Source organism: Zonotrichia albicollis, chromosome 1, assembly GCF_047830755.1.
Source record: "Zonotrichia albicollis isolate bZonAlb1 chromosome 1, bZonAlb1.hap1, whole genome shotgun sequence".
In the NCBI taxonomy this organism is placed as follows: Eukaryota; Metazoa; Chordata; class Aves; order Passeriformes; family Passerellidae; genus Zonotrichia; species Zonotrichia albicollis.
Genome location: NC_133819.1, coordinates 95,797,133 through 95,818,053, shown reverse-complemented (window position 1 = coordinate 95,818,053; position 20,921 = coordinate 95,797,133).

Sequence of the window (20,921 nt, the reverse complement as noted above, 5' to 3'; positions counted from 1 at the left end):
AAGTCCCAATGAAAAGATGAAATTGCACTTGGGTTAAAAAGAAAAAAAGTAGGAGCAAAATTTGGCCCTGGTTCTTGGAAAATCTGCCCTTAATTTAGCTGAGAATAAGGATGCCTCCTTTCTAAATGAATGGGGTATGGCAAATTCGCTGGTGTGAGAAGAAGCTTGTATAACATTTTAGCTACTGGGCAATATATTCTCTGCTAAAAAAAATCTTACAGTGCCTCCTTAAGTGCAAACAGAGGTAGCCAGCAGACAGTGTACAACATGTGTAACTCTGGGCACTGAGAACTTTGTGAGTCTGCCAAAAACTCATCTCATTAGTGCGCTTTGCAGCTGTAGAACAACCGTTTGGCTGAAATGATGTAGACTGAATATAAAACCATGTCCTGGAGGTGAAAGGCCCAGTGGAGGGAGTATGCTGGAACTCCATGCACCTGAATGATGTTCTAGGAATTCCCTGGTCAGGGTACAAAAATTCATCTGCACATCTTGATACCCAGCTTTGACAGGAAAAGGTATATTCTCTGCAAAGAGGTCTTTCTTTGCAGCTAGCTCAGTCCTGGAGCTGTGAGGCTGGAACAGTACATCTTTTATACATAGCACTCACAGACCTGATATACTTGCATCAAGAAGGAAATTAAGACAGCTGCCTGTCCCATAGGAGCACAAACTAAATGCTGGAGCCCAATACATTTATGCAATGTTTTATACACCTCCAAAACACAAAAGCTGTCAAATCACAATTTTGGTGGTTTTTTGAATTGTTTCTTACACACTGTCAGGGTTTTGTGCACCATTCCTTACATTTAAAGAAAGCAATACAGACTGATTTCTGACATGCACCCTCCTATCACATCTATCAGTGCAGTACAGTGAGTGTTAAATGAATGTCACCACAGAGCCTCTCTCTCTCTCTCTCAAGTTTTAAATTTCCCTTGCTAGTGTAAAACTTAATGAAAGCCCTGGAGTATACAATAGCATTTTGAAAACAGGAATTTGTGACTGCTGTGAATCATCACTCACAGCAGGGACCCAGAAATGTGAATTGTGGGAGGAACAGGCTCAGTCCCCCTCTCTTTTTTACTGGGAATTTATTACAGGCGTGTCATTATTTACAATGCACCATTCACATCCTCTAAAGAGCCAATAAACTGGCTGCTGAATATGCATTTTGCTCTGTGGTGAACACAGATGTTTCCAGCTAATATCCATTTCATTTAATTTCTTTTCTTTAAAAAAAAAAAAAATCTATCTTGCTATTTCTGTAGCAGCTGGGTAACTATTTGCCAGTCTTCGGTTTGGGAATCACTCCTCATATTTATTATAGTTGGTGCCATTTGTGTTGCACAAAGTGGAGGTCTGTCCATATTACCAGTCTCTGCCTGTGTTTGCAGGGGTACCAAATGTAGTTGCTAAAATTCTCTCACAGTTTAAAGAAAAGGCCGCTTGAGGATTCAGCACAGGTTCAAATTTCACTAATGATATGTGGCAAAAATAGTGTCAGATGTTTTTGTGTTCCAAGAGTACATCAGAAACCCCTGGTGTTTGAGGGGGATTTGTTTTGATTCTGCATTCCTGCAAGTAAAATATATTGTTGATTCACAACTGACAGGTTGATGGTCATTAATTTACAGTGCCTTCATGTATTAGTAAGAGAAGGAATAGGGAATTATGGTGAGCTGCAGAAGGTTTGTAAGTTCAACTCAGATAATCATTTCTAACTTTAGATACTTATCTCTGCTAGCATTGTCCCCTGGGATTGCAAAGCTGGTCTGTCATTTCTGTGAAAAAAGACTCTCCTGAGGTCTTAGTTTCCTGCATCTTGTCCAGCTGGAATCTGAAAGTTCAAAGGTAACTAATAAATACATTTCTGATTATCATCATCATTATTATTCACAGTCCTATAGCAATTTTTTTAAAGCCCCACAAGAGCTGTGGTTTCACACAGTTTGAATACGGATAATGGCAGAGGAGGTGGCAAAGAGGGGCTCACGTTTTATCCAAATCAGACTGTTCAAACTAGATTGCTATTCTATAAATTCCTCCCCTCCTTGTGGTGTGGAAGGCAGTGTTATTGGGAATCACCAGATGGCTGGTTACAGATGGTGTTATACATTCTATCTTCAATTAGCTCTTGAAGAAGTGCTTATTGTTAGCTGTGGTGCAGTTCTTCCTCCACACAAAAATACTACTGCTAAGACCAGCCCTGCCTGAACCTCTCTGACGAGGACTTTTGGATGTGAGTGTGTGGAAAGACTTCTCAAAAGTGTTCCCATGAGAAAACTGAAAACCCAATGCGAGTGAATGACTGTGAGTGAGCAGCTCCCTGAATTTTTACCTGCTTCCTACAGGTTATATCCAATTGAGGAAATAAAATGCTGCTTAGACTGTGGGAGGTGAGCAAGGCCTTGCAAAAGCAGAAGGAAAAGAACCTAGTGAGTGTTCCAAGGTGACAAAGCATATAGCGCTTTGCTCTCCCACTCTGGTGTCCCCACTGCACCCCCATGTGCACAATCAGCACTGTCCTCTGCCAGAGACTGTGTTTCCCTGCTGAGCACTGGGGAGAGGCAGGAAGATTAGAGACATCAGCCAATGTGTTCATGCTTCTGACTCACAGGAAGGGCATCTGAATGAGTTAAGATGAGGCAATTCTACTTGGAACACCATGCTTGGAGACGCCGTAGGCATGGCAAAGACAGGAACCCCGGTGCAGTGGTAGGAAGATCTGGTTGGAGTATAAATGGTAAAATTCCCCTTTTAAAAAGCTAGAATCACTGGTTTTTATTGGGCCATTTAATCACCCATTTGGGGGGGCTGTTTCACTTGTAAAAACCCAAATCAAAAGTCTCCTAGTATTTCCATGTTTCTGTATGAAAGAGATAGGTGTGGAGGAGACCCCTGTTAGTCTTTATATTGGACTTACGTCCTCTACACCTAATAAAAAATATTAACCCTTGTAGATGCAGACTGGTTGCAAGGTGCAGGTCAATGAAGCATTAGGTCTTTTGCATCAGAAAAATATCTTGCAATGCATATTAATTTAGTATTGATTTCTCATGAAGAAAAAAACTTCTGCTTTTCATAAAAATTTGAAATGAACAAATATTGAGGTTACATAGGCTCAACAAGGGCTAGTTGCACCTTTAAGAAAAAGGCAGGAATCCCCCATGGTCCTTGAGAGCTGGGCCAGACAACATGTTCCAAAATCTGACAGCAGGAGAGAGGTGGACACAGGTCTCAGTTTCTGATGCTGCAGTACAGGCTGAGTGAGCAGATCTACCTGCCTCTGAGAAGGAGTCCTCATCTACTGGGGCCTGGGCTCCCTCTCATGAGCCAAAGTGACAAAGTCTTGGTCTTGCAGTGATATTCATGTGCATGGACTCTCATAAAAATGGGGGTTTTAAGATGCTTAATCAGAGACTTCAGTAACAGCAAATAACCAGGTGTGGAAATTAAGTACTACATGTGCAGAACAGTCCCTAAATATGTATTTAAATGTCAATAAAAGCTCTGCAAGTCCCCTGGTGCTTGTATAACCTGGCTCAACAGCTTCTACCTCCCTGGAGCCCTGTCATGGTGGCAGCCACAGTGGGTTTCCCTTTGCTTCCTGGGGCAGAAGGTTGTGAGGGGCATGGCCACCACCTGGTGCACTGCAGGTGCCAACTCAGCTGGTGCAGGCTTGGGAGGCCACTGCTCTTTGGGACTGTGGTAATCCAGGATGTCCTCTGGGAAAGCCAGGTGAAGTAGTGGGTGAAAGCTGCAGTCAGTAGTAAGCAGCTACCAAAGTTGCTGGAGAAAAAGTAAGGGAGCCTTCTGCTCTACTTCTCTCTCTCATCTGATGGGGAGCCGGTCTGGGAGCCATAAAAATTCAAAACAAGGCTTTAAACCTCATTCCTTCTTTAAACAAGGCGTACTATGCTTCCTTTCTGCTTCATTATTCTTCTTTTCAGACCTTAGAGTGATCTTTTCAGCCTTTGCAAGAGTGGAGATCTTTAAGATTTTTCTCTCCAGTATTTAACTGGATTTGAATTTAGCTTTAGTCTCTTAGTCAAACTTCTTATTTGTGATTTTGGGAATTTTTGAATCTTGCTTATAAGCAAGCAAACATTTTCATGCTTTTTCCTTGGTTGTACTTGATTATCTCATACCTTCTTCCCTTCTAGTCTTTCCCCTCGTTCACAGCCTCTCAAATCTGCCATTTTTCTGCTTTCCTCTCTCTATTTCTCTTGAACAAGGCTCCACAGGGATACAGGTAAGAAGGAAATCACTAAAAAGAGGAGGATTTGAGTTTCAACAAAATCATGCAGGCAACAGTGGTCAATACAAAAAAGGAGACAAAGGTGGAAAGTTTTTCTATATGACTAAATCAGTAAAATCAGTGTAGGCTATCCTTCATACCAAACCATGCTCAGTGTTAGTTTTGGTGGCTGGCATTTTGTCTGTTTTCTATCCCCAGCTTCCTGCTGTGCTGTGCTTTTCTGTGCAGCACTGCTCTGCACAAAGCCTACGTCTCTTTTACCCACTGTAAGCAAACACCAAAGAAGGTGAGACAAACCCAGCTCAAGGGAAGCAAGTTATCATAACACAAGTCACTCTACTTGTTCTGATTTTGCACAGCTTTCATAATTTGTCTCTATTGTTATTCAATCTGAGTTGAAGATATAAAGTTAGCAAAATTGTTCCTTTTAGACAACTGCCTAAAGGTCTTATCCAAGCTCACCAAAATCAATGGAAAATAGTCCATTCACAGCAAGGGACTTCGGGATAGTTTCTAAATAATTATTTATATAGAAGACTACTGCTCTTTCAGATAGCTAATACACATTTCACAAACTTCCTTTAGGGCCTTTTAAACAAAACAATGACAGAGAATAAAAAACTTTACATAAGATTAAGGTTAGATGCACTACACTTTCAGTACCACTCTGTAATTCAAAGGTTGCTGTCTATGCTCTGGGCACAGTTTGGAACATTTTCCTTCCTTTTTGTAAAGGGAAAGAGACATGAAGGATTGATTTAGCAACAGTTTTAACTCTCAAAGTCTTGTTCTCTTTGTTTGCTGTCCACTCTTTACCTTGTTTACTGATAATATGCTCATAGAGGATACACATGGGCACAGGGCTTAACATAGTATGTGGAATATGATAGAGGGTCACACTGTGCTTTTCATCTCCCAACCTCTCAGTGAATGAAATAAAAATTAAAAAACATTGGCATTGTCTTCAAGGGAAAAGGCTGGTTTTCTCCACAGATCTTCATTACATCACATTGGATGATATTGCTCTATACAATTAAAGAGTGCCACAACAACCCTTCCTTGGAATGAGCCCTGGCTCATTTCATTCCCTGTGGCCAGCATTGCTAATAAGTACAAAACACATGGTTTAAGTGGTACCCTCCAGCTTGTGCGCTGTAATATTGGCAATAATGTACAGAAAAGGAGCAGGAGAATGTGTGTGAGGGGTTTGCATATGTGTTGTGTGTGCCACGGCAGGAGCATGTTCCATACAGACAGAGGTCGTCCAGCACAATGCGCTGGGGCTGCACTTAACTCAGCATCTGTCTGAAGCAAAACCAGGCACAAACCCTAATTAAACCCAGGGTGTGAATCCCTGGAGGGCAGTGATAGAAGGGTCTGTGTACTAATCCAGCCCGTGCTGACTAACAGCAGCGCTGCACAATCACTGCTGTATGAATATATTCTTCTGGCAGCTGCATGCAAACGGCAATCTTTGCCATTCTGATGACTTTTCATTTTTATGACACTGTGTTTTAGCTTCAGGTGCGAGTGTGAGACTGCCAGTTAAGTGGCTGTTCTGATTATTTTAAGTAGTCACTAATCAAAATGCTGAGCAGAGGGGGCCGGGGGAGAAGGGGGAAAGGGATGGAGGTAAGAGATGTAAAGGAATGTGTGAGGGCTAGAAGGGGAGGGAGGAGGGCTTTGCATCTGATTTTCCTAAGCAGGGCAATTTCTTTAGTGAGGAAGGTGAGCCTGTCACTACTTGGCCCCTGTCTTCTGGAAGTACTTTAACTTCTCAGCAACCCAAATGATGATTATAGGGAAGGGGAAATGACTGGAAGGTTTCTAGCAGCAGCAGCAGCAACAGCAGAGAAATGCATTGTGAAAAATCAGTTTTAATAAAGCCCCGGCACTGACCTTGGAAACATAAGTATTTATATTATTGACTTCTGTATGAGGTTATTTGTTAAAAATAAAAAAGGAAAAAAGGAAAGAAGGACAGAAAGAAGGAAAAGAAAGTCTTTCTGTTCTTGTCTTGAGACCTGAGGAAAAAAAATAACTAAAATTAGAGAAACTGGAGATATAAACGCAGTGAGTAGAATAAAGCAAAATACCTCTGGGGTGTTCATCTGCCATAGTAGTCATTTCATATCTCATCTGTTATATGAATGTGATAGCTCTTTCCCTTTTTGATAGGATCATTATGTAGACTCCACAGATTCAATTCCATTTACAAGTCAATGGTGTGAGATTTTATGACAATTCTTTTTACTGGGTTGATTCTGGATGATCTTCCTCTACCAAAAAAGAAAAAAAAGGAAAAAAAAAAAAAAAAAAGGAGAAGGGGACAATCTCATTTTGGTGCTGACACATGAGTGTTCTGGATGCACCAGACATTACTGTGACAGATCTAATAGCACTGTCCCTTCAGGAATGTGCCCAGGTGCTTTTGAGCCTCAGTGTCAATGCTGCCAACATTTGAAGAGATCTGTGCTGAATGGAGATCTGTTCCTGGGGAGGAAACAGTGCTCTGGGCAGCAAGGGTAGCTGGTATGAGCTGAACTCATAGGTAATACATCACATAGATGATTTACTTGTTATCACGCTCAGGTCCCTCATTCCCTAGCCCTTCCCTCAGCCCTCCACAAGGGCAGCTCCAACCTGGGGCTCCATAGAGCCCGTGGAATGATGGTGAGCATATATCTGTGCTCCACAGAGGGAGAAGTGCTGTTCTCTGAGTTTATACTGCACCTACAGCAGCTGATCTGGGCCACAATGTAGGCTTGTAACAGAGGTGCCTGGGAAAACTATGTTATGGCAGGGGTGTATATATAGGTCCATTGTATCCAAATCAATGCATTCTGCTGGAATTTTACCTTTTCATGACTGCAAACTGAAGTTTCATAGAAGGTGTGGGTTACTTACCTTTAGGGTTAAAATGAAACCCCACGTTTTGTGTCATGGAAGTGAATGAGGCGGATCGGTGAGGGTGAATATTGTCAATATAGGCACATGCTCACAGTGAAATCCCCTTTGCTTAGGATGCCATTTGTTTGTTTATTGTCAAGCTCCATTCTGTCACAAGAAGGATCCACCACAGTAATCCCCAGAGTAATGCCAAAAGCCTCATAGGAAAGGCTATGAGGCTATAACAAACCCATTTGTTTAACGCAGAGGAGCTTAAAAAGGAAATCATCTCCTGTGTGGGGCAATGTCAAGCCAGGAAAAAAAAAATCCAAAAATTCAAAAACCCAAAAATCTCTTGATGTCCTTTCTGGCTGTACCTTTCTGTACCCTGCAGAATATAAAAAGGAAAGGGGCATGAACGCTTGTGCAAAGCAAGACCCTACCGGCTTTCTGCAAGTGAATTTCTGTTAGGGCATGTCTTCAGGCTATGATAAATAGCTTCTGTGGAAAAGTTTTACAGCTCCAGCGCATGTTCCAAGCATGCCTAATAAATGTGTGTCCATTCAGAGCCTCCTGGAAACAGGAGCTGTTCCTCCTCCCCCTCCCTCAGCCACCTCTCCTACAAGCAAAGCTCTGTCCCCCAGCTCGGGGGCTGGAGCACATGCTCCTGGACTCACTCTGTGTCACGGGGCTGACTGCAGCTCAAACACCCTCCTGCAGAGGAGGCCTGACTGGGGAGGTGCTGTTCACCACCAAAAGAAGGTGAAAAGGGCATTGAATAAACAAAGCAGGGGGAAAAAATGTCAGTGATTCTCTAACCCTTGGTTAAAGCATTTGGCAGGATAAAAAGGAGACCTGGGGACTAGTCACCATCATAATTAATCCTTCCAGAGTAACCGGATAAACCATTTCCTACTGGCTCCTGGCTCAGCATGTCAGCTTGTGACAAGGCACTCTCAGGCAGCAGATTTTTCTGATTTTGAAGGGGAGCCTAAATGCATAATTTAGGGGTTTAACTCTGCCTTGCAAAGAAAGTGCATAAAGGTGAGGCTGCACAATGCTCATCATTAGTCACTGGTGATTTAAGCTTGGGAACCTCCACCTCAGCCACAAAAAATTATGACGATATCAACATTAGGAGACCTCAGTAAAACCCCACAAATTTTTGATGCATTTGGAGAAGGGCTGAGAGCCTTTACAATGTTTCCCCCAAACAACACTGCTTGCCACAAATCCGGTAGGACCCATTACACACCAAAACACCTCATGCCCTCATGAGATACAATACCATAAAAGTGAATCTAGCAGCTGCTATTGATTAAGCCAAGTCATTGCTTCCATGCCTATTCCCATGTGGGTTTATCAGACATTTATGCCACATATAATGTTGCTCCTCCTGGGTTCATGACTGCCCAGAACACACATTTTACTTGAGCTCCTTCTCAGCCCCAAATCTCAGTGGGCCTCCAGTCAGGCAGAATTCATACACACAGCCATGCTTTGAGCTACAGGCAAAGGGGAGGATGACAGTGCCAGACTCAGCTCCCTCCTCCTCTGACATATTTCTGGAACTATTTGAACCTTCTCTTCTGTGGCAAAAAATCAGAAGGGATGAACTAGCCAGTCATTTGCAATGCTCTTTGGTGAAGCAAAGTCACTTCATAAATCTAAGATACAAATATAATAGATTAATTATTTACTAATAGGAAGCCCTTTCCCCCTCCAAATTAAAGTACACCAGAAAACTGGAAACTGCTTGAGAAAGAAAGATACTGCAGGAACCCCACCCAGCTACAGACATCTTTGGGAACAAATGTAAAGCATATCTTCCTGTGCTGCTCCTACATAAGAGATAAGTACTTTGATTTGCTCTTTTATTAGTCACTGGCACAGACCTGGAAGGCTTTCTCTATTGCTGTAGCTCATTCATGGTCTGTTTCCGTAGGGGTAGGGAAAGCCTTGGCATCTGGTGACTGATAAAATGCGGCACCCAGACCCAGCATTCCTCTCAAGTCTCACTTTTCTGTTCATAACAAATGCACTGAATTCAGTGCAATTAGTCCAAAAGGATGTGTTTCTATCTTTCATTTCAGCATAGATTATGTGCTATAACATGGCATTCGAAGTCATCAGCACTTTGGCTTAAATAATTATGTTTTACAGTGAGAGGGTTTTGTTTTACCTCAGTCAATTAATAACAAGCCATACTCAAATTTAATAAGTGTAATGAGAAACTCTTGTTTGATTTTTCTGAAGTCACGTGCCAGGGTAAAAGATGGAGCAGGCTATTCTTTTTGACTGGTGCACGAGGTCAGTGGCAAACCAGTATCGCTCAAGGGTGGTGTCTGTCAGCTTGGTTTCCAGACTGTGCCCTAAATGTTTGAAAATGTTAGAGAAATACAAAAGGTACAGAATAGAGAAATACAAAAGGTACAGAAAAACATATTCTTAATATGTTAACCTTCAATAGGGTCATCTTTGTGTGTGTGTGTATTTATTCTTTTTTTCCCTTTTTTCTTATGTACTCTGTTTTTCATTACATATACATGTTTTATTTAATCCTCTGTTGTGGTTTACATCCTTGGTGCAACCAGTCTATCTGCACTTTAGCTTCAAGCCAGCTAAAGAAAAGGTTCTCCACAGGGGATATTGACACTTTGGCTGTCTCCAAGGCTGCAGGTCCTCTCTCCCTTAGTAAGCCTTGGACAACTTGAGGAAGATTCATCTGTATCTCCAACTTTCCAGCACATGGGAAAAGCTGAAGCTACAGTTCCAGCTCTAGAAGGGCTGTTATGTATTTCTTCAAAAGCCTTCCCTGGTTCATCCCCCTGCAGTTTGCAGGGTAGGTTATGGCTTAGTGATTTCACTGATCACACCAGTGCATTTATGGTGTGTGGCAGCTGCATCCAGGTTATCAGCCCATGCAGGGACCAGTCCCACCCTGGACCTTCAGGGGGTCGAATGGTCACCGAATGCTCAGCTCATGGCAAAGGTCCGTGTGTGGCTGAAAAAGGAGTGCATATCCAGAGGAAGAGCAGGCACTGTCCTGTTTCCCTGAATTAGATTCAAAATTAATTAGTATAATTGTTGGTGGTGTAATTCCTTGGTGTGGGAAACCACTTAATTGCATGCTCCAATCTATCCATATTTAGGAAAGCAGTTTTAACACTCCATGTTAGGCAAGTGCTTACGTTCCTTTTTCCTCAATAGAGCAACTTTTCTGAATTAAAGCTTTTAAGCCGGAGTGGTATGCTCACAGCATGTGCCATTCTGCTTGCCTTTGTGAATGTTAGATCTGTACTGCAAATGTGATAATCTTTGTACAAATAAGAACACTACTTTTCAATATGATTTCCAGTTTTTCACTCACTTAAACCAGAGAAAATCTTATAGCATAGTCTGTGCAGATTTAACATTGAAAAGCTATCTTCAAACTGCGCAGGAGAAGACACTAAGGATAATTTGAAAGAAACTATCTTTTTAATGCATTTTAGTATTTTTTTTTTCCAAAGAGCAATACAAATTTTCCTGAAAATGGACTCACTGTTCAAAACTACTGTGTAGATAACTTCTACAAGAAATGACTGGTCTGTAACTCATGCATGAGTGATTGGCATTAAAAATTTGAGCTCTTTTGACTGGCCATTTCTCCCATAGGGTGGTCTTTCCCTATTGCTAAAAGAGCATAGCTCTTAGGTTTAGGTTTCCACTGCAGTCCTCTCTGTTTACATAGTGCACACTTGGCTTTCCTCAAATATACTAGTATTGTTGGGTTAAAATCCACTTGTTTTGAGGAAGGTAAAAAGTATCATTTTCTTTAATGTAAAGTGAGTGTATTTGGGCTATATTAGCACTCCAGTTTTAGCCATTAAGCACAGTGTAATCTATGCCTCTGCACCATGTGCCAATCTGCCCAGACTTCTGCAATGAGCAGAGTTTTTGAATGCACTGAAGAGTTATTAGCGTGCTTTTTTTTTATACAATTACAGTGCAGCTGTATACGTCTGTTTCTCTGAGCCAAGCATTTTATGTGCTAAAGGTTGGCATGTGTTGGAATGATGCAAGTAAAAAAATAAATACAGGAGAGTAAAATGTCTTTGAAAGCTGTGAATCTTAGTGTTAAGGTGGGCTCACAAAGAAGCTCAGGTCTCTGAAGATAGATGGGACTGCAGTTGCTATGCTGCTGGTTTAGAGTTGAAAGATTGTATTAAGAGGGAAAGGAAGAGAGGTTAGAAACAAAATTTTAAAAGATAGTTAATGTCTTTCTTACAAATAAGAACTTTCTGCTTGCAAAATAAGAACCTTATGATAGAGCATCAGCTTAGGACAACTGCTGTGTAGCCAAGGAAGAAGCTGAATCCTTTTACAGACTTTAAGGCTTTAATCTTGCCATCAGCTGACAATGAGTCTAGCCAGCTGCCTGCCTATGAGATGCTTTGACAATTCATTTATATCACTGACCTTGACATGACGTTTTTTGCATGATAAGGGTTTGCTTTTGGGGTGGCACTGTCTGATAGGGCTGGCTAGAAAGCATCTTGCAGAACCCTTCCATCAACAGCATCTCTCTGGGACGCGCATTTCACTCCAGGGCTCTTTGCCAGCTTCCCTTGTTGCAGACCGTAAATGAACATCTCGCTCTGCCTACACACTGTTCCACCTCTTTTGCAGATTTCATATGGACAAACAGGTATTTTTGAATGCCTTTCACATGCAAAAGGACTAAAGTGTCTTTTCAACCTGAATCGGAGAGGAAAAAAAACTATTGTGGCAGATATATACAGTGTGTAGTATGCATTTATGCATGTGTATATATATGGTGGAAAAATAGCACTAATCACTTTTCAGCATTTCTAAAACTTCATTTCCACATGCACATTTAAAATTGCTTAAAACCACTATATAAACAGAAAAACAGTGAACCTGAGGCCAGCTGCTGAAATCTCTGAAGTGTCATGATGGGTTCAGTGCAAGAATCTGTACAGGAAGGTATAGGATCATGACAGAAAGGTTGGTTGCTCTTGGAATAGAGCTCTGCTTCCACAAGAGAAACAGTGAGTGAATTATTCTCTCCCTTTTTTTAAAACATTTTTGGTAGCAAGATAGATTTAGACACAAAAATCCTAAAAAAATATATAAGACTCATGATGTGGGGAAGAGATTTTTTTTAAATTTCATTTGGGAATAGCCGAACTCTGAGGCAGTCTATCTGCCTTCCTGTCTGATGGCCCGTATTCTTCACAGCACTCCTGAGGCTGCACTCTCACCACACATAATTCCTCCCCGGTCCAGTCCTGTGTGCAGCATGTGGACTGCTCTCCGAGGGGAGGGGGATCTGACTTGGCTGGCAGTCAGAGCAGCAGGAGCAATTGCAGATGCTGCTATTTACACTATTTTCACATTCTGAAGAACAAAGAGCAGGAGGCTGCCAACAAATCTTAGAGGCTAAGCCTTTGCCCTACACGCGAGGCACAGCCAATGAATGCCAGCAGAAACATGCAGTGCACCACTTTGTGAGATATTGCATCTCTGTTTTGGTGAAAATGCAGTCAAGATCACTCACCGAGAAAGAAAAGAAAGGTAAAAAAGGAGCTTCATTGCCCGGGAGTGTCAGCCTTCCAGGAGTGTGAGGCTGAATGAAATATTTCTGTCTCATGTGAATGAGCCATTCCAGGTCTCGGGGATGACTAACCCTTAAAATTCATGGTTGTGGTGGTAACAAAGATAGATGTTTATCCACTGCTCTTTAATCTAAGCTAGACATGAGCCCAAACACAGTTCTTTGTATGAAGAAACGCTGTTTCCGTGCAAAAGCATTCTAGAGATTTGCATTGTGCTGCTGTGCCTGGACATGTTTTGCCCCTGTCCATGGGTTTCCGGTATGGCTGCAGAGAAGTCTGTCAGGCTGAGGTTTTCAATAAGATGAAAGAGGTAGGCTCTCCATCTTCCTTAGAAAATCAAGGATAATTCAGGTTTCTCTGAAAAACCTCCTCTGAAAAAGCCCAAGATTGATCCTGTTGTGTGCCTTGCCTTTTTTTCCCCCTCCTGGTCCTGCCTATTTGCCTTTATTCTCTACTTATGTGGCAGATTGCAGCATCTGACTGCTTGCACAAGCAGTGGGATTCTTATCTCAGTTAGACCCTCTAGGTGTAAGACACATTAATTATAATATTAATAATTTCTATTACTTATGACAGACATCTGTGTATCTGTAATATCTACACCTTGCATCTTTCATCATTAGAGTGTCAGAAAAGCCAGATGATAAATTTTAGTTTATTAATGAGAATTTATTCAAGTGCTTTTTGGTTATTTTTAGCGATCTAAGAATATTTTTGTACATGGACAGACATCCTTTATCTTCTTTAAATCTGGACTGGGATTCAAAATCAGGTGTAGACGTTGGCATTCAGGTGAGTTTTGGGGGTGGACATTTGATTTGCTTCAATTTACCGTTAGAGGACCTCTGTAAAGAAGCAAGCCATGGAAAGTGCCAGGGATTCAGCACAGTCTTCCTGCGAAGAAGCAGATTCACAGACTTGGAATAATTTCAGATCTAGCTTTAATAATTATTCCTCTACCAGTCTTCTCTGCTTCGCCTAGTGATAGTGAAACTCTGGCATTTAAAAAAGTGGGACTTTTAGGGAATTGGCAATTTGGAAGGTCTCCCATCCACAGTGCTTCTGTGCGTTAGCTGGGAGAAATCAGCAGAGAATACTTTCAGTGTCAGATCCTCCTGACTTGTGGGAGGATACACAGTCAGTGTGTAAGTGAAAGAAAAATCATTTTCAGATAAACAGTGTATCTAAGAACTCAAGCACAACGTAGTTTTAGACTCTGAGGGTACACAAATAGGCATTCCAGAGGCATTCCATTAATCTAATTCAGATGAATAAACACCCAGAGCAGGTCTTCTGCAATACAGTACCTGCCTAACACTAGCTCAGACTTCACTAGCAAACACTTTCCCTGGGAACAGCCACAGGCTAATCCTGGATTTGTGTGCCCACAAGGAGTGAATATTGGCTATGCCTCTAGGGGACCCCTTTGGGTTTACTTTAATAAAAGGAAGAAATCTCAAGATTTGATGCAAAGAGCATATCCCAAATGGGCAGAAACACGGGCCTTTGGGCCTTGCACCTTGTGTAGTCTGTTCACTCTGTGCAAAAGGAGTGTAAAGTATTAGCAGAGCTGCATGCTGCCATTTTACACCAGCTCTTTACAGATGTTGCTGACAAGATGTAAGGTACAAGACAGAGAATAGAGGCCCTTTAACTGTTGCTCAGACTCTTGTGCTATTTAGCTAGTACTGGGACAATTATTTTTCAAGGCAAAAAAAAAAAAGAGAGAAAAAAATAACCCAAACACTGCAAAGAACTGCAAAGAACTCAGAAACTCTTAAAAGCATAGTTTATATTCAAGTAGCACACATGCCTGAGAACCTCAAAATATGTTTAAAATGTGAATTAATTAAAGCACCACAATTTCTGAGAAGCAGTTTTTATCACAGGCATTAAAAAGGAGAGAAAGCACCTTGCAAAGAAGCCAAGTGGTTCAGTTCTGATGTCCTGCCACGTAGTGGAGGTGAAAAACAAGGCTTTCTGATCACTAACAAATATCAAAAATCTGGAGTGAGTTTCACTTAAGCTCTTATTCCATAAACCCCGGGCAAACCAGAGAGTTACTGTAGAGTTACACACACACGCAGGTGCTCACACATACACACACACACACACATATGCACACACTCATTCCCTGGGGATGGTTACAGGTAGGGGGAGAAGATACTAGAGGTCTTTATTTTCAGATACCCACAGAGTGGTTTTATAAGCAAATGGGCAGATATTTTGGTTATTCTTGGCCATAAAGTCTTTTCAAAGAAGCAGAAAAATAAGTCAAGCAGGACTATGGAAAGGGAAAAATTGAAAGAACTTTGTTTCCAGAACCATCCCCGCTTCAAGGAAGGAATCCCTCCTCCAAAACTCACTAGTCTGCCAGGATATAAACTGTCTATAGCTCACACCTCCAGTTGCACGATATTAATAACAGATATTTTCCCCAAACACCCGATGAAACCCAAGAGGTGCAGCAGCAGCAGGGCCATCTCTGTGCACCCAAGTAACAAGGTGGAAAGATGGTGCTGTGAGAATTAAAGGGCAGCCTGTGAGCAAGGGAGAGGAGGGGTTGAGTGGTTTGTATAAATAAAGGTAGAGCAAACATCTCCGATGTGACAGTGCTGTGACAGTACGTACACTCTCATCTATACACAGGTACCTGTCGGAGCAGCTACTGTAACCATGTTGTAAAATATTCAATGACTTACTGTGAATAACTGTCTCATTTAGGAGAATAATCTGGTGACAAGACCAACATTGTTAAGTTGTGTCAACTTGTTAGGAAAGACATAAAACAAAAATACCACTAACATCCAAGGGCTGGAGGCAATGTCAATAATTTTTTGGAAGTGAGAGGCTGGAGGAAAGTGAGGCTGGGCTCCAGCAGCTTAGCACAGGCTCAGTTTGCAGAGAGGAATGCGGTAAATGAGGCCAACCATTTACAAATCAGCGCCAGGCTGATTTACTGGGGCGAACATACCATGACAGAGATCCCCTGCCTCAGAGATGAGCAGGTATCTGTGCTTAAGCATGAGCTGCTACGGGCCCAGTTCTCTCTTTCCACTCTGCTCTCCTCCAACACAAGGGTCTCTGCTAGAGCCAAGAGTAGATTACCACGAGATAGCTTCTTGTCTGACCCCATTCCCAGTTCTCCTGAAGCTAGGATACCCACTTCCAATTTCAGACACTTACTGGATTCTGTTGCACTGCATCAGAGGGAAGAAAGAGGAAAGTGTGAGCCTTGTTTGTCTCTTCAGCTGTCTCATAGGCTGCAGAGAACAAAATATGATGGCAGCATGAGACTTCCAGACTAGGAAAATGACTGGAGAGCAACACGTAATATAGCGTAATATAACATAGTATATTACATATATAACTAATATAATATAGTATATATAATCGCTACAGTAAATGCAATTATGATTATATCGCATAAAATAATTCAATATAACACTATGGGATTCTCTTTCCCCCTTCCAAGTACCTGCATGATGGGTTGTGGAGGAGGTGACCAGGCCAGAAGGAAGGTGAAACAATAGGCTCTGGTCTAGCTGGTTTCTGCTGTATCTGATTTGACTGCACTAATGGCCATGTGTGGTTCAGGCCTTGCCCCTTTCAGCACTGGGACACATCCCTGCAATCTGCTGCTGCCTGCTGCTGGATCATTCCTCTTTGTGCGCCTGATGCCCAGGCTCTTGGCACACTGGCCAGCTCACACACCTCAACAGCACCTTGTGATTAACAGGCAGAAGCACAAAGGCTCCTGGAGTGTTGGCCAGCTTGTACAGCCCACTTGCCTTTGCTCTCCTGTGGAATTGTGCAAAAGCTGCTGAGAGGCACAAACTGGCAGCCAGGTGGGAGAAGAAGCAGAGCCAAAATGCCACAGACCATAGGGGAAATAGGAAAAAAGTAAAAAGGGCAGGAGTCAGGGAATTTATTCCTCTTGAATAGTAGTGCCTGAAGTAACCTAATAAGCAATCACAATCTCAGTACAAACAAGAATCTAAGGACGTTATCTAGTCCACCTTCTTGCCCAAAGCAATACCAGCTTCAGAACTAGGTAGAAGTTGCCCAGGGTTTTGTCTAGTCAAGTTCTGAATGCCTTCAAGGATGGAGATGGGCAAACTGATACAGTGCTCGATCATTCTCACCATGAAGAATTTTTACTCTGTGTCTCATTGGAATTTTTATTGCTGCTGCTTGATTTCATTGCCTTCAGTTCTCACACTGGGAACAGTGTAGCTCCCTTTCCTCGCTAGACTTCGACAGGTAGTTGGTAGTTATCAAATAGATTCATCCCCCAATCAGGCACCATTCTCTCAGCCTCTCATAATCTGACTTCACCAGCCTAATGGGTCTCTGCCAGACTTGCTCCAAATTGTCTATGTCTTTTTTGTGCAACAGAGTCCCAGAACTGGAGAGTACTCAGATGGGATCTCCCAAGGGCTGAACAGCAGGACATAATAACTTTGCTTGATCTGCTGGCTACACTCATTCTAATGCAGCTTCCCTTCGCCTCTCTTATTCACACTGAACTTGTCCACCAGGATTCCCAGATGCCTTTTTGGAGGTGCCCTGAGTCACTCACTCTCCTGTACCACTGAAGTTTTACACCCTTGATACAGAGCTTTGCATTTGCTTTTTTTGAACTTCTTGAGGTTTCTGTCAGCCTCTTTCTGCAGCCTGTTTAGCTCCCTCTAACTGGCAGCCCTGCTCCCAGCCTCCACTGGCAACTTCCACCACCACAATCCCCTGCCTCATCCCCACTTTGGTGTCATCCAGAATCTTGACAAAGGTTCATCCCTCCTCATTCCATCACTCAGATTGTTGATGAAGCCAATAAAGAACACAGGCCTCAGTATCAGGCCCTGAAGAATGGCACCAGTAATCATCCACAACCTGGTCTTCAAGGCATCAATTATTGTTTCTTAAGCCTAGACAGTCCACACAGATTTTATCCATCATGCAATCGTCCTTCCAGTCTATAGCCTTCCAGTTATCTACAGTGACATTATGGAGACAGTGTAAAGGACCATGCTTATTTTAAAGTAGATAACATCCACTGAACTCCCTTTATTATTTACCGAGTCAGTCAGCTTAATATTTTTGTGCCTGTTTTCAGGCATAATTTACCTTTGGTAAATCCCAGTGTGTTGTTTCACTGTTCTGTTTTTGTGTACTTGGCAATGAGTGTTTCACAGGTTGGAAGAGATCTTTAAGACTCTTGAGTCCAATCCATGCCCTAATACCTCAACTAAACCATGGAACTGTGTGCCCCATCCAATCTTTTTTTAAACACATCCAGAGATGGTGACTCCACCACCTTCCTGGGCAGGCCATTCCATAGCTTTATCACCCTTTCTGTAAAAGCTTTTTCCTTATATCCAACCTAAATTTCCCCTGGTACAGCTTAAGACTGTATCCTCTCATTCTGTCAGTTGCAGCCTGGAAAAAGAGACCAACTCCTACCTTACTACATCCACCTTTCAGGCAGTTGTAGAGAGTGATAAGGTCACCCCTGAGTCTCCTTCTCTCCAGGCTAAACACTCCCAGCTCCCTCAGCCATTCCTCATAGGATTTGTGCTCCAAGCCCCTCCCCAACCTAGCTGCCCTCCTCTGGATGCACTCAAGCCTCTCGACATCCTTCCCAACCTGAGGGCCCCAGAACTGGGCACAGCACTCAAGGTGTGGCCTCACCAGCGCCAAGTACAGGGGAAGGATGACCTCCCTGCTCCTGCTGGCTGCACTATCCCTGATACAGGCCAGGATGCCCTTGGCCTTTTTGGCCCCCAGGGCACACTGCTGGGGGCCAAGAAGGCCAAGGACATCCTGTTCAGCCGACTGTGGACCAGCACCCCCTGGTCCAATGTTCAGCCGACTGTGGACCAGTACCCCCTGGTCCCTTTCTGCCTGGGCACTGTCCAGCCACACTGTCCCAAACCTATAATGTTGCAGGGGTTTATTGTGGCCAAAATGTAGGACTTGGCACCTGGACTTATTAAACTTCATCTTATTGGATTCCACCCATCCTTCCAACCATTCCAGGTCCCTTTGCAGAGTCCTCTTACCTTCCAATAGATCAACACATGCTCCCAGCTTAGTATCCTCTGCAAATTTACTAATGACAGACTCAGTACTGTCATCCATATCATCAGTAAAAATATTGAACAGAACTGGCCCCTGCACAGACCACTGGTGACTGGCCCCAGCTGGATACAGTACCATTCACCACCACTCTCTGGGCCCAGCCATCCAACCAGTTCTAACCCAGCAAAGAGTGCTCCTGTCCAAGCCATGGACTGCCAGCTTTTCCAGGAGTATGCTGTGGGAGACAGTTTGAAAGATTTGATCCATGATCATTCTATGGGTTCTCCTTAGTCTGACTGACTGGTAGTTTCCCAGAACTTTATTTCACTGACCTCCACTCTTTGAAAAGGACAGAGATCTCTCACAGTAAGACTGGCCTGCTCCCTCAGGAACATCAGATACTGAGCTGCACTCATTGTTTTCTACTTTCCCAGTCCACAAAACTGGCTCAAAGTCTGATCTACTTTGGCCACAGGTTGTACCTCACTCTACAGACCCTGTTGCTAGCCATACGTATTTGGGAGGCCCGAGAGTGGACCTTGCCAATGATGTCAGGCAAAAAAAGCCTCAGACTGTTGCACCTTTGTCAGATCCTTTGTCACTATGTCCCCTGCATCCCTCAGCAGGCCCACACTTTCCTGCTATTTCTGACTGACCAGTTGTGTCCTGTTGCACAGAAGGACAATGATGGAACTGTTCTCACCCAGGCAGCTGTCACAGTTCTCACCAAGGTGACTGCCACCAACCTGGCTGCTCCATACTGCCCAAAGAAGGGCAGGAGATGGATACCCTCACCCATCTCAGCAGTATGGGGGCAAGAGAATGCTCCCAAGGGCTCCTAAGTGGAAAAGATAAAAGTATGCTCTATATGACCAATAGGTTGCCAGAAACCCATCCATGCTGGGAATACAGACAGAAATACGAGTTCACCTTAGAAGACAATAAATGTCTTCTGGGAAAAGAACCAGCAATCAACCCATTGATCTAACTGAGACTTAAACAATCATAATTCAGCAAACTATTAAGACACCTATCTAGTTGTCCACTTAATAGAACTACCCTGGAAAATACCCATTCACTGAAGTTGAATAAGAATGAGTGCATTATAACTTACATTACTGCCAGTCGACAGATGGAGCAAGCTAAGATGAAACCCTGGCCATTATAATATAGTGATCTTTTTGCAATTTTTTTCTGTCTGAAACCACACATAACTTTTGAAGATGTAAATTTGTAATACGTCATGCTTTATGTATTACATTTTTGGCATCTACTTTAGTTTTTAAGAATGGATGTTGTCTAATTATGCACTGCAGCTTTGGATGAGAAAATATACTAAGTGTGCATTAAACAGACAACTTTAAATAATGGCACTTGTGCTAAGAAGTGTATTTTCTGGCAAGCAACTAATTTATAATGGTCATAGATATATGCATTAGTGTATGAAATGCTTGTCTTTATTTATTGATTTGAAGGGGCAGTATTATATTTTTGAATACGTCTTCTTTATTGGATCCTGTTTTAATCTGTAACAGACCTTGTTATATTTCATGTCTCAGGGTATTCACACCACCTGAAAAACAGACAGTGAGAATAACTATACAATAAATAAAACAACAATTAATACTGTGTGTTTAAAAAGACATAGGCATATAAAATGACAAAGTTCAGCTCTGTCCTTTTCTTTTAACTTTTTACTGTGAGTCTTCGTTTGCTTTTAATGTGCATTTCAGAGGTAAAGAGAATGTTATTAAATGACCAAATTTACAGCGTTCTTAGTGCATAAACCACTACACTAGATCTTTCTAAGCCAATTTAATTTTTAGCTTTATTCTTGGCTTAATGCAATGTTTTAGTTCATTGCACTTTTTGGATGTGCAGAAGCAAAGATAATGTGTTACACTACATTCATTTAATGTTTCATCAGACTTTTTTGGTGTATCTACCTTTTGGTTATTTTAAAATGTTTCATCCTTATCACTTCAGTCATGAAATGTAGATTCATTAAATTACCGTGCTGGGGTAGCTCAGTGTAAAAGCCTTGTTTGAAATACAGCACTGGTTTGTTC